Source organism: Mobula birostris, chromosome 10, assembly GCF_030028105.1.
Source record: "Mobula birostris isolate sMobBir1 chromosome 10, sMobBir1.hap1, whole genome shotgun sequence".
Classification (NCBI taxonomy): Eukaryota; Metazoa; Chordata; class Chondrichthyes; order Myliobatiformes; family Myliobatidae; genus Mobula; species Mobula birostris.
Window position 1 is genome coordinate 57,858,019 of NC_092379.1, and position 21,201 is coordinate 57,879,219.

General features: G+C 43.6%; 2 protein-coding genes and 1 long non-coding RNA gene across 13 annotated transcripts in view; 2 read left to right on the forward strand and 1 right to left on the reverse strand.

The window, feature by feature from the left end:
• LOC140204064 (probable G-protein coupled receptor 174) overlaps positions 1 to 21,201 on the forward strand; it is a 316,875-nt gene that overhangs the window by 21,261 nt on the left and 274,413 nt on the right. The gene's annotated exons all lie outside the window — the stretch shown is intronic.
• Positions 1 to 21,201, forward strand: part of LOC140204063 (probable G-protein coupled receptor 174) — a 61,634-nt gene that overhangs the window by 21,245 nt on the left and 19,188 nt on the right. The window lies entirely within an intron of this gene.
• On the reverse strand, positions 10,740 to 12,005 carry LOC140204065 (uncharacterized). The gene is made up of 3 exons (XR_011887511.1): positions 11,924 to 12,005; positions 11,198 to 11,298; positions 10,740 to 11,073 (listed from the first exon to the last, which is right to left on the reverse strand). It is a non-coding gene; the product is annotated as an uncharacterized lncRNA (long non-coding RNA).

Here is a 21,201-nt window from a genome sequence, read left to right on the forward strand (position 1 = left end):
CCTCCTCCTTGTACATTGTTTCATCATTTTTGCTGATGAGCCCCACCACTGTGGTATCATCTGCAAATTTAATGATCAGGTTCTCCTTGAATCTGGCTGCACAGTCATCCCCCAAACAAGAATTGAAAGACTCTTAGCTGGCTACAGAAAGCGTTTACAAGCTGTGATATTTGCCAAAGGGGGTGTTACTAAGTACCAGACATCCCACCTCTCCCGGAAGTTCCAGGAGTCTCCCGCATATCGATAGTGACTCCCTGATGCTCGGAAATTATATACAATATCCCAGAAATAGATTTTTTTGAGAGGGAGAGGGAGAGAGAGAACAAGCATTCTGATAGGTCTCTCTTCATGCTAAGAGTGGTCCCCAACCACCAGGCTGTGAGGAAACAAAATGATTTGGCGATATGAAATGATATGAGTCAGTTGCTCCTTTCCTCATTCCCTGTCATGCACTGTTGAATTTTAACGCACGCGAGGTCATCAGTGACCCAAGATGTGCAAAGGAATGGGTCCGTGACCCATTTGTGAATGTCCCCGGTGAATCATCCATGTCAGCGCGGAAAGAGATCAACTCCTTGAGCTTGCAAATGATGGTGGGCTGAAAAGTATGTTTGTCATAACATCTCTGCCAGCATTCTGGATCAAAGTCAAGGCTGCATATCCTGAGATAGCCATGAAAGTACTGAAAACGTTGCTTCCATTTCCAAGTTATTTCTGTGAAGCGGAGTTTTCTGCAACGAAAACTAAATTGCGGAATAGACTGGACATAAGGAACCCCCTTCGAGTATCACTGTCTCCCATCACCCCTCGATGGCACCGTCTTGTTGCAGGGAAACAAGCCCAGGGCTCCCACTGATTCAGCGATACTGGTGTGTTGCAATGATTTTATATGTTCATACGAGGAAAATATGTGCTGTGTGTTTAATATCCAAACGTTACTTAAAATGTTATGATGTTATTGACTTCTAAGTGACTTATAATTCAGTGGTCCCCAACCACTGAGCCGCGAAGAATACAGCGGTGACCGGAACACACCCAGCACATCTTTAAGAAAAAGGCCAAAATAAACAAGCTAATTGATTAGGTGCCGCCCGGCACGTAAATGTCAGCCCAGATCAGAGACAATTGCCGATTGCGTTGCCTCTGATCTGGGCCGACATTTACGTACCGAGTGGCACCTAATCAATTAGGTGCTTGTTTATTTCAGCTTTTTTCCTAAAGATGTGCTGGGTGCGTTCTGGCTACCGCTGCACCGCTGCATTCTTCGCGGCCCATGGTCAGCAGAATGCCATTGCAGCTCAGTCCGTTCTAGAGTTCTAAGGTCAATGTAAAGAGTCTTCTATCAGCTCCGTGGAATGCATGGGTTTCCCCTGGGTGATCCAGTTTCCTCCTAGAGTCCAAAGACTGTGGTAGGTTAATTGTCTATGTAAATTGTTCAGGGATTAGGTTAAGGTTCTTTGGATTTGTTAGGGGGTTGCTTGTTGGCATGGCTTGAAGGATGTGGTCCATTTGGTCCAGTTGACTTATCTGCCTTCCTACCTTTCAGCCTCCCAAGCAGCTTTTCCTCAATAATAGCAACTACACTCTCTTCTGCCCATACACTCAAATATCTGGCATACTGCTAGTGCCTTCTGCAGTGAAGATTGACAAAAAAAAACGCTAATTTTTTGCTATATTATATCCCCTCTAATTTGCTTTTATGCTGTCTTTCACTTCAATTGTCAGCCGTGGTTGCTTCATCCTGCCTTTAGAATATTTGTTCAGCTTTGGGATGTATCTATACTATGCCTTCCAAATTGCTCCCAGAACTCCAGCCATTGCTGTTCTGTCATCATCTCTGCTAGTGTCCCCTTCCAATTAACTTTGGCTAGCTCTCATGCCTCTGTAATTTCCCTTACTTTAATACTGGTACATAAAAATGTTGACGGTTTATTCATATCCATAGATGCTGCCTGACCTGCTGAGTTCCTGCAGCATTGTGTGTGTGTTGCTCCTTTTCCTTAAGCTTACTAATGAAATCTGGTTCATACACAACACCCAATCCAGAATTGCCTTTCCCCACATATGCACAAGCCACAGACAAATGAATCCTCCTGCACAGAAGTTGAAGACGCTGGAATGGATTTCCATTTTTCTGTCATTCTTCTTGATGTTTATTACCATTTCTAATAATCCTGTACAGCTCTCTTCATTTAAAACTTTTCTTTGCCATTTGGGTGACTTCATACACGTATGATATTTTTCTGATGCCTTTTAATACAAGTGGTCTGAAAGCTTCTGGAGACCGAGATCCCAGGTGCCCACAATTAATGCTGTGAAACTTGAGTACACAAACTTTCCAGCTATTAACAGATCAGCTATTTGATGTACCAAGTGATAGTATCAATCATGTCTGCAAGCTTCCTTGAGCCAAGTAACTTAGCCATTATTGTCTGGTTTGATTCAAGCCAATTAACATAACCCACTGTTTTACACTGTCTCTCTGGAACAATAAGCCCGAGTGCTGCACTCCAGCAGGTCTGTGCTGTATAGGCAACCCTTGTTTGCAAAGTTGTTGAAGCCAAATTGTTTCAAACAAATATGGTAGTGTTTTTAATTGAAGTAGCAGAGGGGGTTACTGAAAAAATTTGGAAGTTTGGAGAGGAGGGGACTTCAGTCAGGTCCACCACCTGAGGATAAAAGGCATGAGCGGATTGCGGCAGCATAGTAGAGTTTTGACCAGCAGCCATTTGGTGTTTGAAATTAATTAGTAAAAGCAAATTAAAGGAAGGTGGGGCAAGCGGAGAGGCCTTTGGCTGAGTGGACAGAGACAAGGTGGTGATCTTAAGGCTTTAGCCCTTCGAGGCTTCAATCAGCGAGAGCAAAGCTCAGCATTTTTTTTCCTTTTCTTTACATCTGCTCAGCTAGGTGGAGGTGACATCAGAGCAGTGCAATGCTCCTCTTGCGGGACGTGGGAAGGCAGAGAGACCTCCAGTGTCCCTGATGACTACAACTGCGAGAAGTGCATCCAGTTGCAGCTTCTAACAATCCACATTAAGGAGCTGGAGCTGGAACTGGATGAACTCCGGATCATTCAAGGCGCTGAAGGGGTGATAGACAGGACGCATAGAGTGGTAGTTACACCCAAGATCCAGGACACAAGAAACTGGGCGACAGTCAGGATGGGGAAAGTGCTTAGGGGCTGGTGCGGAGTACCACTGTGGCCATCCCCCCAACGAAAGGTATATCACTTTGGATATTGTTGGGGTGTGGGTTGGAATTACCTAACAGTGGAAAGTCACAGTGGGTGGGTCTCTGGCACTGAGGCAGCCTCTGTGACTCAGATGAGCCATGCTGTGGTTATAGGGGATTGGTTAGTTAGGGGAATGGACAGGAGGTTCTGTGGTGGCAAAGAGATTTCTGGATGGTATGTTGCCTCTGGTGTGCCAGGGTCTGGGCGGGGTATCTCGGATCAAGTCCTCAGCGTTCTTAATTGGGAGGGTGAACAGCCAGAAGTTCTGGTCCATGTAGGTACCAATGACATGAGCAGGATGACTGACAACTTCTGCAAAGGGAGTTCAGGGAGTTAGGTGCAAAGTTAAAGGGCAGGACCTCCAGGGTTGTGATCTCAGGATTGCTATTCGGGCTACATGAGGCCAGACTAGGATGACTATACACTTTAATACGTATCTAATGAGTTGCTGTAGGAGGGTTGCTGTAAGATTTTTGGATCATTGGTTGCTCTTCCAGGAAAGGTGAGACTGTGCAGAAGGGACGGCTTGCACCTGAACTGCAGGGGTTAATATCCAGGTGGGAAGGTTCGTTAACGCTGCACGGTGGAGTTGGGGTGGGAACAAGCGTGCCGGAAAAATTAGTGAATTGGTTGTGGAGGCAGGTGTTGTAAGACCTCAGACAAATTAGGAATCAGAAGATTGAGCATGGTGTGACAAAATTGAAAAAGGTGAACACAGGATTGAAGGTATTGTATTTGAATGTGCACAGTATATGGAATAAGGTAGATGAACTTGTAGCACAGTTGCAGATTGGCAGGTATGATGTTGTAGGCATCACTGAATCATGGCTCAAAGATTATAGCTGGAAGCTTAATGTCCAAGGATACACATTGTATCAAAAGGACAGGCAGGAAGGCAGAGGGAGTGGCATTGCTCTGTTGGTAAAATTTGAAATCAAATCATGAGAGAGAGATGATATCAGAAAGTGTTGAATCATTGTGTGTAGAGCTAAGGAACTGGAGGGGTAAAAAGGACCAGATGCGAGCTTTATACAGACCCCCAAACAGTAGTAAGGATATTGCCTGCAAATTAAAATAGGAGATAGAAAATGCATGCTGAAAAAGCAATGTTACAGTAGTCATCCTTACCGGTAACAGTGATGTCATCCAGGTAACACTGAGTGCCCGGGCAGCTTTGCAGTACCTGGTCCATGGCTTTCTGCCAGAGAGCAGGTGCAGGTGCTGCTCCAAAAATAAGCCCATTATAGCAATAAATCCCTTTGTGAGTGATTATGCTGAGAAACACTTTGAACTCTTCTTCCATCTCCATCTGTAGGTAAGCTTCAGCTAGGTCACTTTGCTGAAGTATTTTCCTCCAGAAAGTTTTGCAGAGATGTCCTCTATCCTGGGCAGAGGGTATTGATTTACTTTCAGCACTGGATTGATGGTGACCTTAAAATCACCACAGATCCTGACAGACCCTCCTTCTTGGCTACACGGACCACTTTGTCTGTGCAACATGCTCTTTACATGTGTCCTATTTTAGATCATGAAGACACATAGTCCCCTTTTATTGTCATTTAGTAATGCATGCATTAAGAAATGATACATTATTTCCACCGGTGTGATATCACAAAACACAGGACAAACCAAGACTGAAAAAACTGACAAAACCACATTATTATACATATAGTTACAAACAGTGTAACAATACCATAACTTGATGAAGAAAGTCCGTGAGCACAGTAATGTTCAAAGTTTCTCAAATGTCCCACATCTCACGCAGACGGGAGAAGGAAGAAAAACTCTCCCTGCCATGCCGACCACAACATGACTCTGAGTCATCCAAAAACTTCTCTGATCAGCTCTCCGACACCGAGTACTGAGCGGCATCTCTGCTGAATGATTCGACCTCCTTCTCGGTCACCAAAAACAGGCAAGGCCAGGGATTTTGAGGCCTACCCTCCGAAAGATTCCCGACTGCACAGTAACGACAGCAGCGGGCAGGCATTTCAGAAATTTCTCCAGATGTTCCTCTGTGATTTCACGACCATCTCCATCAAATCAGAACTGTCCACGGCCCCTATTTAACAGATACAACATCATTTTTCACCAGAGAGCTGCGCACGTGCGGCGCACTGCCATCTTCTCCTCCCGCTGATTTCGTTGCATTTTCTGCACATTTTGTCTTCAAGTCTGACTTCGTTTGGTGAATATGAGCTCCTGCCAAAATGGTAATACAGCTTGTTCAGCCAGGCAGGGTTCTGTTTAGATGCTGCAATTTTATTCATGCTCACTCTCATTCTTGACTGCAACTCAGCTGTCTGTGGTTTTCATGAAACAGAGATTTCAAATGCTCTTTTGAATGCATATTGTGCTTCAGTTAGGAGCCGCTCTTGAATTTTTTTTAAAGATTCCACAAATAGAGTTTGTGAAGTGTGTCCAGGGTGGATTCCTGTCACAGTATGTTGACAGGCCGACTAGGGGGAATACCATACTAGATCTAGTATTAGGTAACGAACCGGGTCAGGTCACAGATCTCACAGTGGGTGAGCATCTGGGGGACAGTGACCATCGCTCTCTGGCCTTTAGCATTATCATGAAAAAGGATATAATCAGAGAGGACAGGAAAATTTTTAATTGGGTAAGGGCAAATTATGAGGCTATAAAGCTAGAACTTGCGGGTGTGAATTGAGATGATGTTTTTGCGGGGAAATGTACTATGGACATGTGGTCAATGTTTAGGGATCTCTTGCAGGATGTTAGGGATAAATTTGTCCCGGTGAGGAAGATAAAGAATGGTAAGGTGAACGAACCATGGGTGACAAGTGAGGTGGAAATTCTAGTCAGGTGGAAGAAGGCAGCATACATGAGGTTTAGGAAGCAAGGATCAGATGGGTCTATTGAGAAATATAGGGTAGCAAGAAAGGAGCTTAAGAAGGGGCTGAGGGGAGCAAGAAGGGGGCATGAGAAGGCCTTGGCGAGTAGGGTAAAGGAAATCCTCAAGGCATTCTTCAATTATGTGAAGAAGAAAAGAATGACAGGAGTGAAGGTAGGACCGATTAGAGATAAAGGTGGGAAGATGTGCCTGGAGGCTGTGGAAGTGAGTGAGGTCCTCAATGAAAACACGAGGAAATCTGCAGATGCTAGAATTTCAAGCAACACACATAAAAGTTGCTGATGAATGCAGCAGGCCAGGCAGCATCTCTAGGAAGAAGTACAGTTGACGTTTCGGGCCGAGACCCTTCGTCAGGACTAACTGAAAGAAGAGCTAGTAAGAGATTTGAAAGTGGGAGGAGGAGGGGGAGATCCAAAATGATAGGAGAAGACAGGAGGGGGAGAGATGGAGCCAAGAGCTGGACAGTTGATGGCAAAAGGGATATGAGAGGACACGAGGCCTAGGGAGAAGGAAAAGGGGGAGAGGGGAAAACCCAGGGAATGGGCTAGGGGTATAGTGAGAGGGACAGAGGGAGAAAAAGGAGAGAGAGAGAGAGAAAGAATGCATGTATGTAAATAAATAACGGATGGGTAAGAGGGGGAGGTGGGGCATTGGCAGAAGTTTAAGAAGTCAATGTTCATGCCATCAGGTTGGAGGCTACCCAGGCGGAATATGAGGTGTTGTTCCTCCAACCTGAGTGTGGCTTCATCTTTACAGTAGAGGAGGCCGTGGATAGACATATCAGAATGGGAATGAGACATGAAATTAAAATGTGTGGCCACTGGGAGATCCTGCTTTCTCTGGCGGACAGAGCGTAGGTGTTCAGCGAAATGATCTCCCAGTCTGCGTCGGGTCTCGCCAATATATAGGAGGCCACATCAGAAGCACCGGACGCAGTATATCACTCCAGCCGACTCATAGGTGAAGTGTCGCCTCACCTGGAAGTACTGTCTGGGGCCCTGAATGGTGGTGAGGGTGTAAGTGTAAGGGCATGTGTAACTCTGCTCTCAAACGCATCTCCCCCATTTCACGCACATCTGCTTTCATTCCATCCTCCCGCCACCCCACTAGGAATAGGGTACCCCTTGTCCTCACCTACCATCCCACCAGCCTCTGCACCCAACATATAATTCTCTGTAACTTTCGCCACCTCCAATGGGATCCCACCACTAAGCACATCTTTCCCTCCTCCCCCCCGCTTTCCGCAGGGATCGCTCCCCACGCGACTGCCTTGTCCACTCATTCCCCCCAATCCCTCCCCACCAATCTCCCTCCTGGCACTTATCCTTGTAAGCGGAACAAGTGCTACACATGCCCTTAAACTTCCTCCTTCACCTACATTGGTCCAAGGGGTCGCAGTGTGAAGGAGAAGTTGGGTCCTGAACTCCAACTGTTTGTGCACGAAGAGATTGAACTTTGATAAGTGAGGCGCCTTTTATTTTCCTTTTATATTTTATTCTCTATTAATTATATAGTTCCAGTAATATCTATAATCTGTAAATCATTTAATTGTATCTGGTGTATTGTCTGTTATTTGGGTTGGGTGGGGTACGTCACACAGCATCCACACAAACTAATTACCAAGTTTGGCGGGGCTGAGGGCTGTTTCCCTAGACGACAGCGAGCTGAGCGACCCTGAGGCTGGCCGGGGGGCTACAGAAGGATGTAGAAGCATTGGAAAGAGTACAGAGGAGATTTACCAGGATGCTGCCTGGTTTAGAGAGTATGGATTATGATCAGAGATTAAGGGAGCCAGGGCTTTACTCTTTGGAGAGAAGGAGGATGAGAGGAGACATGATAGAGGTATACAAGATATTAAGAGGAATAGATAGAGTGGACAGCCAGCGCCTCTTCCCCAGGGCACCACTGCTCAGTACAAGAGGACATGGCTTTAAGGTAAGGGGTGGGAAGTTCAAGGGGGATATTAGAGGAAAGTTTTTTACTCAGAGAGTGGCTGGTGCGTGGAATGCACTCCCTGAGTCAGTGGTGGAGGCAGATACACTAGTGAAATTTAAGAGACTACTAGACAGGTACATGGAGCAATTTAAGGTGGAGGGTTATATGGGAGGCAGGGTTTAAGGGTTGGCTCAACGATGTGGGCCGAAGGGCCTGTAATGTGCTGTACTATTCTATGTTATATGTTCTATGTAAACTAAACAATCTTAGTGTATCATTGAGCCCAATACTGAACTGACAGTGTTCAAACAATCTCCTTAATTCAGTCACATACATTGAAGTGGACTCCCCTTTTTGATTCCATTTCCGAAACTTGAAGTATTCTGCAATCAACAATGGCTTTGGTCCTAAATGTTCCTGTATTGCATTGACAATATCAGTAAATCTCTGTTCTGCTGGTTTGGTTGGAGCAGTCAAGCTTGAAAACCAACTGTATGCCTTTAAACCAATGCATTCAGCAAAATTGACCCTTCTTCTCATTGCCTGTTTGCTTCAAACTGTGGTTGAATTAGCTCAGTTACCCATTGAGCAATCAAATGTGTCAATCTCTCCGATGTAATCAGCCATTTCTGCTCTTTTTGTTACGATTATTATCAGCTGTACTCACACTTTATCAGCCTGTGAGTTGTTCTGTTTTCTGACTTTAAAAAAACTCAATCTTTTCTTCCCTTCTAAAGAACATGTGCTGGGATGCATGTTTTATTCACTATTGGGTAAAACCAAAACACTGTGCTTTTTTCCTATGTTGAAATATCTTCCTGCATTTTACCAGGTTGATAGCCATCTCATGTTAGTTTTAAAAATGAAATGAAATGAAATATCTTTATTGTCATTGCATAGTACAGTTGTCATGCACTAATACAGCGAAAATGAGTTTGCAACTCTCGTACTCAATGCTACAAAACAACAAATAAAATAAATAAAATCCAGTAACCAGCCAGTACAAGCAATGTCCAGCAGTACAAAAGCACAACTCAGATGCATGACAGCCATAAAACCAGTATTAAAGTAGCAATATAACACATTTATGGATGATGCTTGATCGATTGGTTCAGAGCAATTATAGCTCTGGGGAAAAAGCTATTTTTCAGTCTGGAAGTGTGGGCATGGAAAATCTTATCATGTCTGCCAGATGGAAGAAGTCCAAACAGATGATTGCATGGGTGTGTATGGTCCTTTTCGCAGGCAGCGTGAGCTGTAGGTGTCCCCCAGGGCTGGGAGCTGTGTCCCAATATTATGTTTTGTACCTTCAGAACATTTAAACAAATTCAATGGAAGACACAGGAGTCCGAAATACAGATCTAACTTTGCGATTATTTTGTGAGGCAGACATGTATCACATGACCGCGTGATGACATATGTATTTCACATATTTATACATATAAGATATAGGAGCAGAATTAGGCCATTTGGCCCAGCGAGTTTGCTCTGCCATTTCATCATGGCTGATCCATATAACCATATAACAATTACAGCATGGAAACAGGCCATCTCAGCCCTTCTAGTCTGTGCTGAACTCTTACTCTCACCTAGTCCCACCAACCTGCACTCAGCCCATAACCCTCTATTCCTTTTCTGTCCATATATCATTCCAATTTAACTTTAAACGACAACATCGAACCTGCCTCAACCACTTCTGCTGGAAGCTCGTTCCACACAGCTACCACTCTCTGAATAAAGTTCCCCCTCATGTTACCCCTAAACTTTTGCCCTTTAACTCTCAACTCATGTCCTCTTGTTTGAATCTCCCCCACTCTCAGTGGAAAAAGCCTATCCACGTCAACTCTATCAATCCCCCTCATAATTTTAAACACCTCTATCAAGTCCCCCCTCAACCTTCTACACTCCAAAGAATAAAGACCGAACTTGTTCAACCTTTCTCTGTAACTTAGGAGATGAAACCCAGGCAACATTTTAGTAAACCTCCTCTGTAATGTCTCAATTTTATTGACATCTTTCCTATAATTCGGTGATCCAATTTTCCTCTCAGCCCCAATCTCCTGCCTTCTCCCTGTATCCCTTCATACCCGGACCAATAAAAAAAATCTATCAACCTCTGCCTAAAATATACCAGTACATAAAGTCTTGGTTTCTACACATTCACCACTCTCTGGCTAAGAAATTCCTTCTCATCTTCATTCTAAAAGGATGCCCCTCTATTCTGAGGCTGTGTCCTTGGGTCTTAGACTCTCCCACCATAGGAAACATTTTCTCCACATCCATATCAAAACCGTTCACAATTCGATAGGTTTCAAGGAGGTCACCCCTCATTCTTCTGAATTCCAGGAATACAAGCCCAGAGCCATCAAACAAGCCATTCAATCCTGGAATCATTGTTGTGAACCTCCTTCGAACCCTCTCCAGTGTCAGCACATCCTTTCGAACCAGTTTCTGCACATCCTTTCGAACCTGCTCACAATACTCCAAATGACACCTCACCAGTGCCTTATAAAGTCTCAACATTACATCCTTTTTTTCCTCTAGTCCTCTTGAAGTGAATGCTAGCATCACATTTGCTTTCCTTACCTATAATTTGTAATGAATTATTTAAATGAATGAGAATGCATAATAAATATATACACACAAGAGTACTCAAACATTACTTCAATATTAAATACACAACAATCCCAAGTATTTATTTTGTACTTTGTCACTGCCCTCATTACCAATGGATATGTTCACATTTTTAGCTCATGTTTGGCTCCACTCCAAATGATGTACTATTTAAACATATAGTAAATATTTCCCTGTAAAACATTTGAATTCACATTTATGTTATCAGCTATTTGTTTTCTCTCATCTGATCTGTCTCTCTTAATTCAGTTTCCACTTCTGCTTTCCATCTGCAATGAGCCAGGTTCTCTCTGGTCTTCACAATGCTGCCTTTGTCATCAGCAACCTTTCTTTTCTGTTGTGTCTTCTCTTGTATGTTGAGCATTCGCTGATATTGGGATAAAAATGACGAAAACTATAAAACAGAAACAAAGAGAAATGTAGCCATCATTACTGAAAGCTTAGAAATGACAGCATGACTACATGAAATGACTTCAGTGCAAAACGTAAAGAACCTTTTATAAAAGATAACCCCTTACTTTAACAAATAGACCTTTGTCAACTGTAATGATGGTGGAAGATTTGTCGTGCTGTTCCTTTACTGATTGTTTTTAGAGCTCCTGTGCAATTTTTCATATACCTTTGGAAAATAAATTAAAACACAACATAATCTTACTACACACAGTAAGGGCATTTATTCTCAAAAGCCAAGACTGGCTCAATGAACAAGCTCTCCAAATTCGGCACATTCCCATGTTCGATGTTCTTCTCCCTCCTCCCTCTCCCTCCTCCCTCTCCCCCACAAATATGTATCCATTTCCCTATTTTAAGTCGCTATTGAATCACCTGACACAACACTTGCAGGTGGTGCTTTCCAGATCAAAACAATTTGGTATGGAATCTCCCTTCTGTGTTTTTTTTTATTAAAACTGTCTTAAATCTGTGGTTCTCTAGTTCCTATGATTGGATCATGTTTCCTGTATTTAAAATCTTTACAACTCTATATATTTTACAGAAAATATTTTACATTTCAATTTAATCTCAGTTTGAATGTGACAATGACATCTTGAAAATAGTCATCATCATTGGAGGATAAAAATATACCCACAGATATATTTTCTGATTAAGAGGACTGCTTTGAAGTTTTAAAGGCTGCTAATTGTGAAAACATCAACCTTTGAAGGAATGATTACATGAATCTCCCGCCTCAGCTCATGCCGATGTTGATATGATATGTATGCATACTACCGACAGCTCGCCCTCACCTCATGAAACAAGCCGCATTAAGCAAGCGCTGCTTTTTATTGTCCAGCTTTCATGCAATCAAATTTTAAGCAACCTCCACAAAATGAATCACTGAAATAAATCTGCAAAAATAAGATCAGTACAAATGTTAGTGGGTGTTTGATGATCTCCTCAGATATCATTAATTACAGGACACTGCTTTAGTGTAAACACTGGAAACTACCTAGGACTCTGCACATACAGATTGGGGCACTCCATAAATTTATGTCAGTGACATTTTATTTAATGGCACTCATTTTGAAAAGGAAAGATTCAAGTCTGTGAGTCAGCAGACATTTGTGGGTTCACCAACTGTCACTCCAGAGAATAAGCATGAAAATCCAGGGTGACAAACCACTCTGACTGATGCTAAACCTTGGAGTACAAACAAGCCACAATGCTGGACGAAGATATGAGATGTACATTGAACTGAGCAGTTTATCTCCATCATATGAGATGGCTTTTTAGAACAGTTTGTTGTTGAGCCTACTAGGAGATCAGCTATACTGGATTGAATGTTATGTAATGAACTGGAAGTGACTAGGGAGCTTAAGGTAAAAGAACCCTTAAGAGGCAGTGAACACAATATGATTGAGTTCAACTTGAAATTCGATAGGGAGAAAGTAAAGTCTGAAAGTTAGAAATTTAGGAAGAGTTAGAAAGTTAGAAAGTAAAGTTAGAAAGAGGTGACATAGGATCAGAAGGTGCAGAATCTTTATGGGTTGAGCTAAGGAATTGCAGGGGTAAAAGGACCCTGATGGCAGTTATTTATAGGCCTCCAAACAGCTGCAGTGATGTGGACTACAAATTACAACAGGAAATAGAAAAGGCTTGTCAGAAGGGCAGTGTTATGATAATTATGGGGGATTTTAACATGCGAGTGGATTAGGAAAATCAGGTCGGCACTGGATCTCAAGAGAGAGAATTTGTAGAATATCTGCGAGATGGCTTTTCAGAACAGCTTGTTGTTGAGCCCACTAGGGGATCGGCTGTACTGGATTGGGTATTGTGTAATGAACCGGAGGTGATTAGAGAGATTGAGGTGAAGGAACACTTAGGAAGCAGTGATAATAACATGACTGAGTTCACTGTGAAATTTGAAAAAAAGAAGCTGAAATCTGATGTGTCGGTATTTCAGTGGAGTAAAGGAAATTACAGTGGCATGAGAGAGGAACTGGCCAAAATTGACTGGAAAGGGACACTGGTGGGAAAGGTGGCAGAGCAGCAGCGGCTGGAGTTTATGTGAGAAGTGAGGAAGGTGCAAGACAGAAATATTCCAAAAAAAGAAGAACTTTTTAAATGGAGAAAGGATGCAACCGTGGCTGACAAGAGAAGTCAAAGCCAAAGTTAAAGCAAAGGAGAGGGCATACAAGGAAGCAAAAACTAGTGGGAAGATAGAGGTTGGAAAGTTTTTAAAAGCTTACAAAAGGAAACTAAGAAGGACATTAAGAGGGAAAAGATGAACTTTGAAAGGAAGCTAGCAAATAATATCAAAGAGGATACTAAAAGCTTTTTCAAGTATATAAAGAGTAAAAGACAGGTGAGAGTAGATATAGGACCGATAGAAAATGATGCTGGAGAAATTGTAATGGGAGATAAGGAGATGGCGGAGGAACTGAATGAGTATTTTGCATCAGTCTTCACTGAGGAAGACATCAGCAGTATACTGGACACTCAAGGGTGGCAGGAAAGAGAAGTGTGTGCAGTCACAATTACAACAGAGAAAGTACTCAGGAAGCTGAATAGTCTAAGGGTAGGTAAATCTCCTGGACCAAATGGAATGCACCCTCGTGTTCTGAAGGAAGTAGCTGTGGAGATTGTGGAGACATTAACAATGATCTCTCAGAAGTCAATAGATTCTGGCATGGTTCCGGAGGACTGGAAGATTGCAAATGTCACTCCGCTATTTAAGAAGAGGGCAAGGAAGCAAACAGGAAATCATAGACCTGTTAGCTTGCCATCAGTGGTTGGGAAGATGTTGGAGTCGATTGTCAAGGATGGGTTACAGAGTACCTGGAGGCATCTGACAAGATAGGCAGAACTCAGCATGGTTTCCTGAAAGGAAAATCCTGCCTGACAAATGTATTCCAATTTTTTGAGGAAATTACAAGTAGGCTAGACAAGGGAGATGCAGTGGATGTTGTATATTTGGATTTTCAGAAGGTCTTTGACAAGGTGCCACACATGAGGCTGCTTAACAAGATAAGAGCCCATGGAATTACGGGAAAGTTACATATTTGAATAGGGCGTTGGCTGATTGGCAGGACACAGAGAGTGGGAATAAAGGGATCCTATTCTGGTTGGCTGCCGGTTACCAGTGGTGTTCCACAGGGATCAGTGTTGGGGCCGCTTCTTTTTACATTGTACATCAACGAATTGGATTATGGAATAGATGGCTTTGCGGCTAAGTTTGCTGATGATACGAAGATAGGTGGAGGGGTCGATAGTGCTGAGGAAACAGAGAGTCTGCAGAGAGACTTGGATAGATTGGAAGAATGGGCAAAGAAGTGGCAAATGAAATACAATGTTGGAAAGTGTATGGTTATGCACTTTGGCAGAAGAAATAAACGGGCAGACTATTATTTAAATGGGGAGAGAATTCAAAGTTCTGAGATGCAACGGGACTTGGGAGTCCTCATGCAGGATACCCTTAAGGTTAACCTCCAGGTTGAGTCGGTAGTGAAGAAGGCGAATGTAATGTTGGCATTCATTTCTAGAGGAATAGAGTATAGGAGCAGGGATGTGATGTTGAGGCTCTATAAGTTGCTGGTAAGAACTCACTTGGAGTACTGTGGGCAGTTTTGGGCTCCTTAATTTAGAAAGGATGTGCTGACGTTGGAGAGAAGATTGACAAGAATGATTCCGGGAATGAGAGGGTTAACATATAAGGAACATTTGTCTGCTCTTGGACTGTATTCCTTGGAGTTTAGAGGAATGAGGGGAGACCTCATAGAAACATTTTGAATGTTGAAAGGCATGGACAGAGTGGATGTGGCAAAGTTGTTTCCCATGATGGGGGAGTCTAGTATGAGAGGGCTTGACTTAAGGATTGAAGGTCACCCATTCAGAACAGAGATGCGAAGAAATTTTTTTAGCCAGAGGTTGGTGAATCTATGGAATTTGTTGCAATGGGCGGCAGTGGAGGCTAAGTCATTGGGTGTATTTAAGGCAGAGATTGATAGGTATCTGAGTAGCCAGGGCATCAAAGGTTATGGTGAGAAGGTGGGGGAGTGGGACTAAATAGGAGAATGGATCAGCTCATGATTAAATGGCGGAGCAGACTCGATGGGCTGAATTGCCGACTTCTGCTCCTTTGTCTAATGGTCTTATGGTCTGATGTAGCAGTATATCAGTGGAGTAAAGGAAATTACAGTGGTATGAGAGAGGAGTTAGCCAAAGTAAATTGGAGGGAGAAGCGGGCAGGGATATCAGCAGAGCAGCAGTGGTATAAGTTTCTGGGAAACATGAGGAAGGTTCTGGATAGGAGTATTCCAAAAACAAAGAAATAGTCAAACGGCAAAATAGTAGAAATGTGACTGACGAGGGAAGTCAAAACTATTGTAAAAGCAGAAGAGAGCGCATACAACAAAGCAAGAATTATTGGGAAGACAGAGGATTGGGTAGCTTTTTAAACCCTACAGAGAGAAGCTGAAAGAATCATTAGGAGGGCAATGATGAAATATGAAAGCAAGCTAGTAAACAATATCAAAGTGGATAGTCAAAGCTTTTTTAAATATGTTAAAAAATAAAAGAGAGTTGAGAGTGGATATAGGACCGCTAGAAAATGAGACTGGAAAACTAATAATGGGGGACAATGAAAAGGCAGATGAACTAAATGAGTTTTGCATTAGTCTTCACTGTGGAAGACATGAGCAGTGTGCGAGATGTTGAAGGGTGGAAGGAAGAGATGTGAATGCAGTTACGATTACAAGGGAGAAGGTGTCAAAAAACTGAAAGACCTAAGGGTATATAAGTCACCTAGACCTGATGAACTGCACCCTAGGGTTCTGAAAGAGGTAGTAGTAGAGATTGAGGAGGCAATAGACAATAGGTGCAGAAGTAGACCATTCGGCCCTTCGAGCCTGCACCGCCATTCTGAGATCATGGCTGATCATCTACTATCAATACCCGGTTCCTGCCTTGTCCCCATAACCCTTGATTCCCCTATCCATAAGATACCTATCTAGCTCCTTCTTGAAAGCATCCAGAGAATTGGTCTCCACTGCCTTCTGAGGCAGTGCGTTCCACACCTCCACAACTCTCTGGGAGAAGAAGTTCCTCCTCAACTCTGTCCTAAATGACCTACCCCTTATTCTTAAACCATGCTCTCTGGTACTGGACTCTCCCAGCATCTGGAACATATTTCCTGCCTCTATCTTGCCCAATCCCTTAATAATCTTATATGTCTCAATCAGATCCCCCCTCAATCTCTTTAATTCCAGCGTGTACAACCTCTCTGCGTAAGACAGTCCAGACATCCCAGGAATTAACCTAGTGAACCTATGCTGCACCTCCTCCACAGCCAGGATGTCCTTCCTTAACCCTGGAGGCCAAAACTGCACACAATACTCCAGGTGTGGTCTCACCAGGGCCTTGTACAAATGCAAAAGGATTTCCTTGCTCTTGTACTCCATTCTCTTTGTAATAAAGGCCAACATTCCATTAGCCTTCTTCACTGCCTGCTGCACTTGCTCATTCACCTTCAGAGACTGATGAACAATTACTCCTAGATCTCTTTGTATTTCTCCCTTACCTAACTCCACACCGTTCAGATAATAATCTGCCTTCCTGTTCTTGCTCCCAAAGTGAATAACCTCACACTTATTTACATTAAACGCCATCTGCCAAGTTTCTGCCCACTCACCCAGCCTATCCAAGTCACCTTGAATTCTCCTAACATCCTCATCACATGTCACACTGCCACCCAGCTTAGTATCATCAGCAAACTTGCTGATGTTATTCACAATGCCTTCCTCTAAATCATTGACGTAAATCGTAAACAGCTGTGGTCCCAATACTGAGCCCTGTGGCACCCCACCTGCCACTCCGAGAAACATCCATTCACTGCTACCCTTTGCTTTCTATCTGCCAACCAGTTTTCTATCCATGTCAATATCCTCCCCCCCAATGCCATGAGCTCTGATTTTACCCACCAATCTCCTACGTGGTACCATGTCGAATGCCTTCTGAAAGTCAGGGTACACCACATCCACTGGATCTCTCGTGTCTATCTTTCTGGTTACATCCTCGAAATACTCCAATAGATTAGTCAAGCATGATTTGCCCTTGGTAAATCCATACTGGCTCGGCCCAATCCTATCACTGCAATCAAGATATGCCGCTATTTCATCTTTAATAATGGACTCTAGCATCTTCCCCACTACTGATGTTAGGCTAACAGGGCAATAGTTCTCTGTTTTCTCCCTCCCTCCTTTCTTAAAAAGTGGGATAACATTAGCCATTCGCCAATCCTCAGGAACTGATCCTGAATCTAAGGAACATTGGAAAATGATCACCAATGCATCTGCAATTTCCAGAGCCACCTCCTTTAGTACCCTAGGATGCAGACCATCTGGACCTGGGGATTTGTTAGCCTTCAGTCCCATCAGTCTACTCATCACCGTTTCCTTCCTAATGTCAATCTGTTTCAGTTCCTCTGTTACCCTATGTCCTTGGCCCATCCATACATCTGGGAGATTGCTTGTGTCTTCCCTAGTGAAGACAGATCCAAAGTACTTATTAAATTCATCTGCCATTTCTGTTTCCCATAACAACTTCTCCCAATTCATTCTTCAAGGGCCCAACATTGTTCTTAACTATCTTCCTTCTCTTCACATACCTAAAAAACTTTTGCTATCCTCCTTTATATTCCTAGCTAGCTTGCGTTCATACCTCATTTTTTCTCCCCGTATTGCCTTTTTAGTTAAGTTCTGTTGCTCCTTAAAAATTTCCCAATCATCCGTCTTCCCACTCACCTTAGCTCTGTTATACTTCTTTTTTAATGCTATGCTATCTCTGACTTCCTTTGTCAACCACTGTGGCCACTTTCCCCCCTTTGAATCCTTCCTTCTCCGGGGGATGAACTGATTTTGCACCTTGTGCATTATTCCCAAGAATACCTGCCATTGCTGTTCCACTGTCTTTTCTGCTAGGATATCCAACCAGTCAACTTTGGCCAGCTCCTCCTTCATGGCTCCATAGTCTCCTTTGTTCAACTGCAATACTGACACTTCTGATCTGCCCTTATCCCTCTCAACTTGCAGATAAAAACTTATCATATTATGGTCACTACCTCCTAATGGCTCCTTTACTTCAAGATTAGTTATCAAATCCCGTTCATTGCACAACACTAAATCCAGAATAGCCTTATCCCTGGTCAGCTCTTGTACATGCTGTTCCAAAAATGCATCCCGTAGGCACTCTACAAACTCCCTATCCTGGGGTCCAGTACCAACCTGATTTTCCAAGTTCACCTGCATGTTGAAATCCCCCATAACTACTGCAACATTTCCTTTGCCACATGTCGTTGTTAACTTGCACCCAATATCCATGCTACTGTTTGGGGGCCTGTAGATAACACCTATTAGGGTCTTTTTCCCTTACTGTTTCTCAGTTCTATCCACACTGATTCTACTTTTCCTGATTCTATGTCCCCCCTTGCAAGGGACTGAATCTCATTCCTCACCAACAGGGCCACCCCACCCCCTCTGCCCACCTTTCTGTCCCTTTGATAGCACGTATACCCTTGTACATTCTATTCCCAGGTCTGATTCCCCTGCAGCCATGTCTCCGTTATCCCAACAACATCATAGTTACCCATTCGCACCTGAGCTTCAAGCTCATCCGCCTTATTTCTGACACTTCGTGCATTCAGATATAGAATTTTTAACCCATTTCTCCACTCTCTGTTTAAATCGCTGCCTATTGTGCATAACCCAGATCCCCGAACTCTCACCGGGCTATACGCCCCTTGAATTTTGTTGTACTTCTTAAATTTACTTACTCTTTCTGCACATTTAACTCCATGCTCCGTCAGACCATCCCTCTACACATGTATCCTCCTTATCACTCGTTCCGCCTCACCTTTCTCTACTTCACACTTAATATTCCGGAACCGTGTAGTCCCCACCTGTCCTTTATACTTCATCTTGCTATCCTCTCTCACATTCTGGATCCCTGCCCCCTGTAAATTTAGGTTAAAGCCCCCCAAGCAGCACTAGCAAACTTTCCTGCAAGAATGTTAGTACCCCTCCAGTTCAGGTGTAAACCGTCCCGTCGGAACAGATCCCACCTTCCCTGGAACAAAGCCCAATTATCTAAAAACCTGAAGCCCTCCCTCCTGCACCATCCTCTCAGCCACGTATTGATCTGTATAATCCTTCTGTTCCTCGCCTCACTCGCACGTGGCACAGGGAGCAATCCTGAGATTGTTACCCTGGAGGTCCTGTCCTTCAGCTTCGCACCTACCTCCCTGAACTCACTACACAGGACCCCCTCACTCTTCCTACCCACGTCGTTGGTCCCGACATGGACCACAACATCTGGATTCTTGCCCTCCCTCTCAAGAATAACCTGCACCTGATCTGAGATGTCCCAGACCCCGGCACCAGGGAGGCAACATACCATCCGAGACTCCCAATCTCCCCCACAAAATCTCCTATCTTCCCCCCTGAGTATAGAATCCCCTGTCACTACCGCTCTTCCCTCCTCCCCTTCTGAGTCAAGGGTCCAACCTCAGTGCCAGAGACAGGACCACTGCAACTTGTTCCTGGTAGGTCATCCCCACCAACAGTATCCAAAACGGTATACTTATTGTTGATGGGAATGGCCACAGGGGTGCTCTACTCTCTCTGCCTGCTCCCCCTCAGTCTCCTGACAGTCACCCAGTTGCCTACCTCCCGTCTTTTCGGTGTGACTACCTCCCGATAACTCTTATCTATCTCTGTCTCTGCCTCCCGAATGATCCGTAGTTCATCCAGTCATTAGTAAAGATCTTTCAAAAATCATTGGACTCTGGCACAGTGCCAGAGAACTGGAAAATTGCAAATGTCACTCTACACTTTAAGAAAGGAGGAAGGGAGCAGAAAGGACAGCATGGTTTCCTTAAGGGAAAGTCCTTGCCTGACAAAACTTCTGGGATTCTTTTGGGAGATTACACGTAGGATAAAGAGAATGCAGTGGATGTTGTATATTTGGACTTTCAGAAGGCCTTCGACAATGTGCCACACATGAGGCTGTTTACCAAGTTAAGAACCTGTGGTATTACAGGAAAGTTACCAGTGTGGTTAGAGCATTGGTTGATTAGTAGGAAGCAGTGAGTGGGAATAAAAGAATCCTTTTCTGGTTCACCTCCAATAACTGGTGGTGTTCTGCAGGGGTTGGTGTTGTGCTGTATGTTAATGATTTAGTTGATGGAATAGATGGCTTTGTTGCCAAGTTTGTAGATGATGTCAAGATTGGTGGATTGCTGTAGAAATAAATATGTAGACTATTTTCCAAATGGGGAGAAAATCCAAAAATCTGAGGTGCAAAGGAACTTGGGAATCCTTGTGCAGAATACCCCAAGGGTTAACTTGCGGATAGAGTTGGTGGGAGGAAGGCAAATGCAATGTTAGCATTCGTTCAAGAGGTCTAGAATACAAGAGCAGGGATGTGATGCTAAGGCTTTATAAGGCACTAGTGAGGCCTCATCTTGATTATTGTGAGCAGTTTTCAGCCCTGTATCTTAGAAATGATGTGTTGGCATCAGAGAGGGTTCAGAGGAGGTTCACAAGGATGATTCTGGGAATGAAAGGGTTATTATTCGAGGAATATTTGATGGGCCTATACTCGCTGGAATTTAAAAGGATGAAGGGGTATTTCATTGAAACCCTTCGAATGTTGAAAGGCCTAGACAGAGTAGATGTGGAAAGGATGTTTTCCATGGTGGGAGAGTCTAGGACAAGAGGGTACAGCCCTCAAGATAGAGAGGTGTTCATTTAAAGCAGAGATGCAGAGAAATTTCTTTAGCCAGAGGGTGGTGAATATGTGGAATTTGTTACCACAGCAGCAGCTGTGGAGGCCAGGTCATTGGGGTATTTAAGGGAGAGCTTGATTGGTTCTTAATTGTTCAAAAGTTACAGGAAGATGGCTGAGGAAGGGAAAAAAGGATCAGCCATGATTGAATGGTGGAGCAGATTCGATGGGCCAATTGGCTTAATTCTGCTCCTATTCCTTATGGTCTTATAAAAATAACCTAGCTATCCTTGGAGTGACAAAG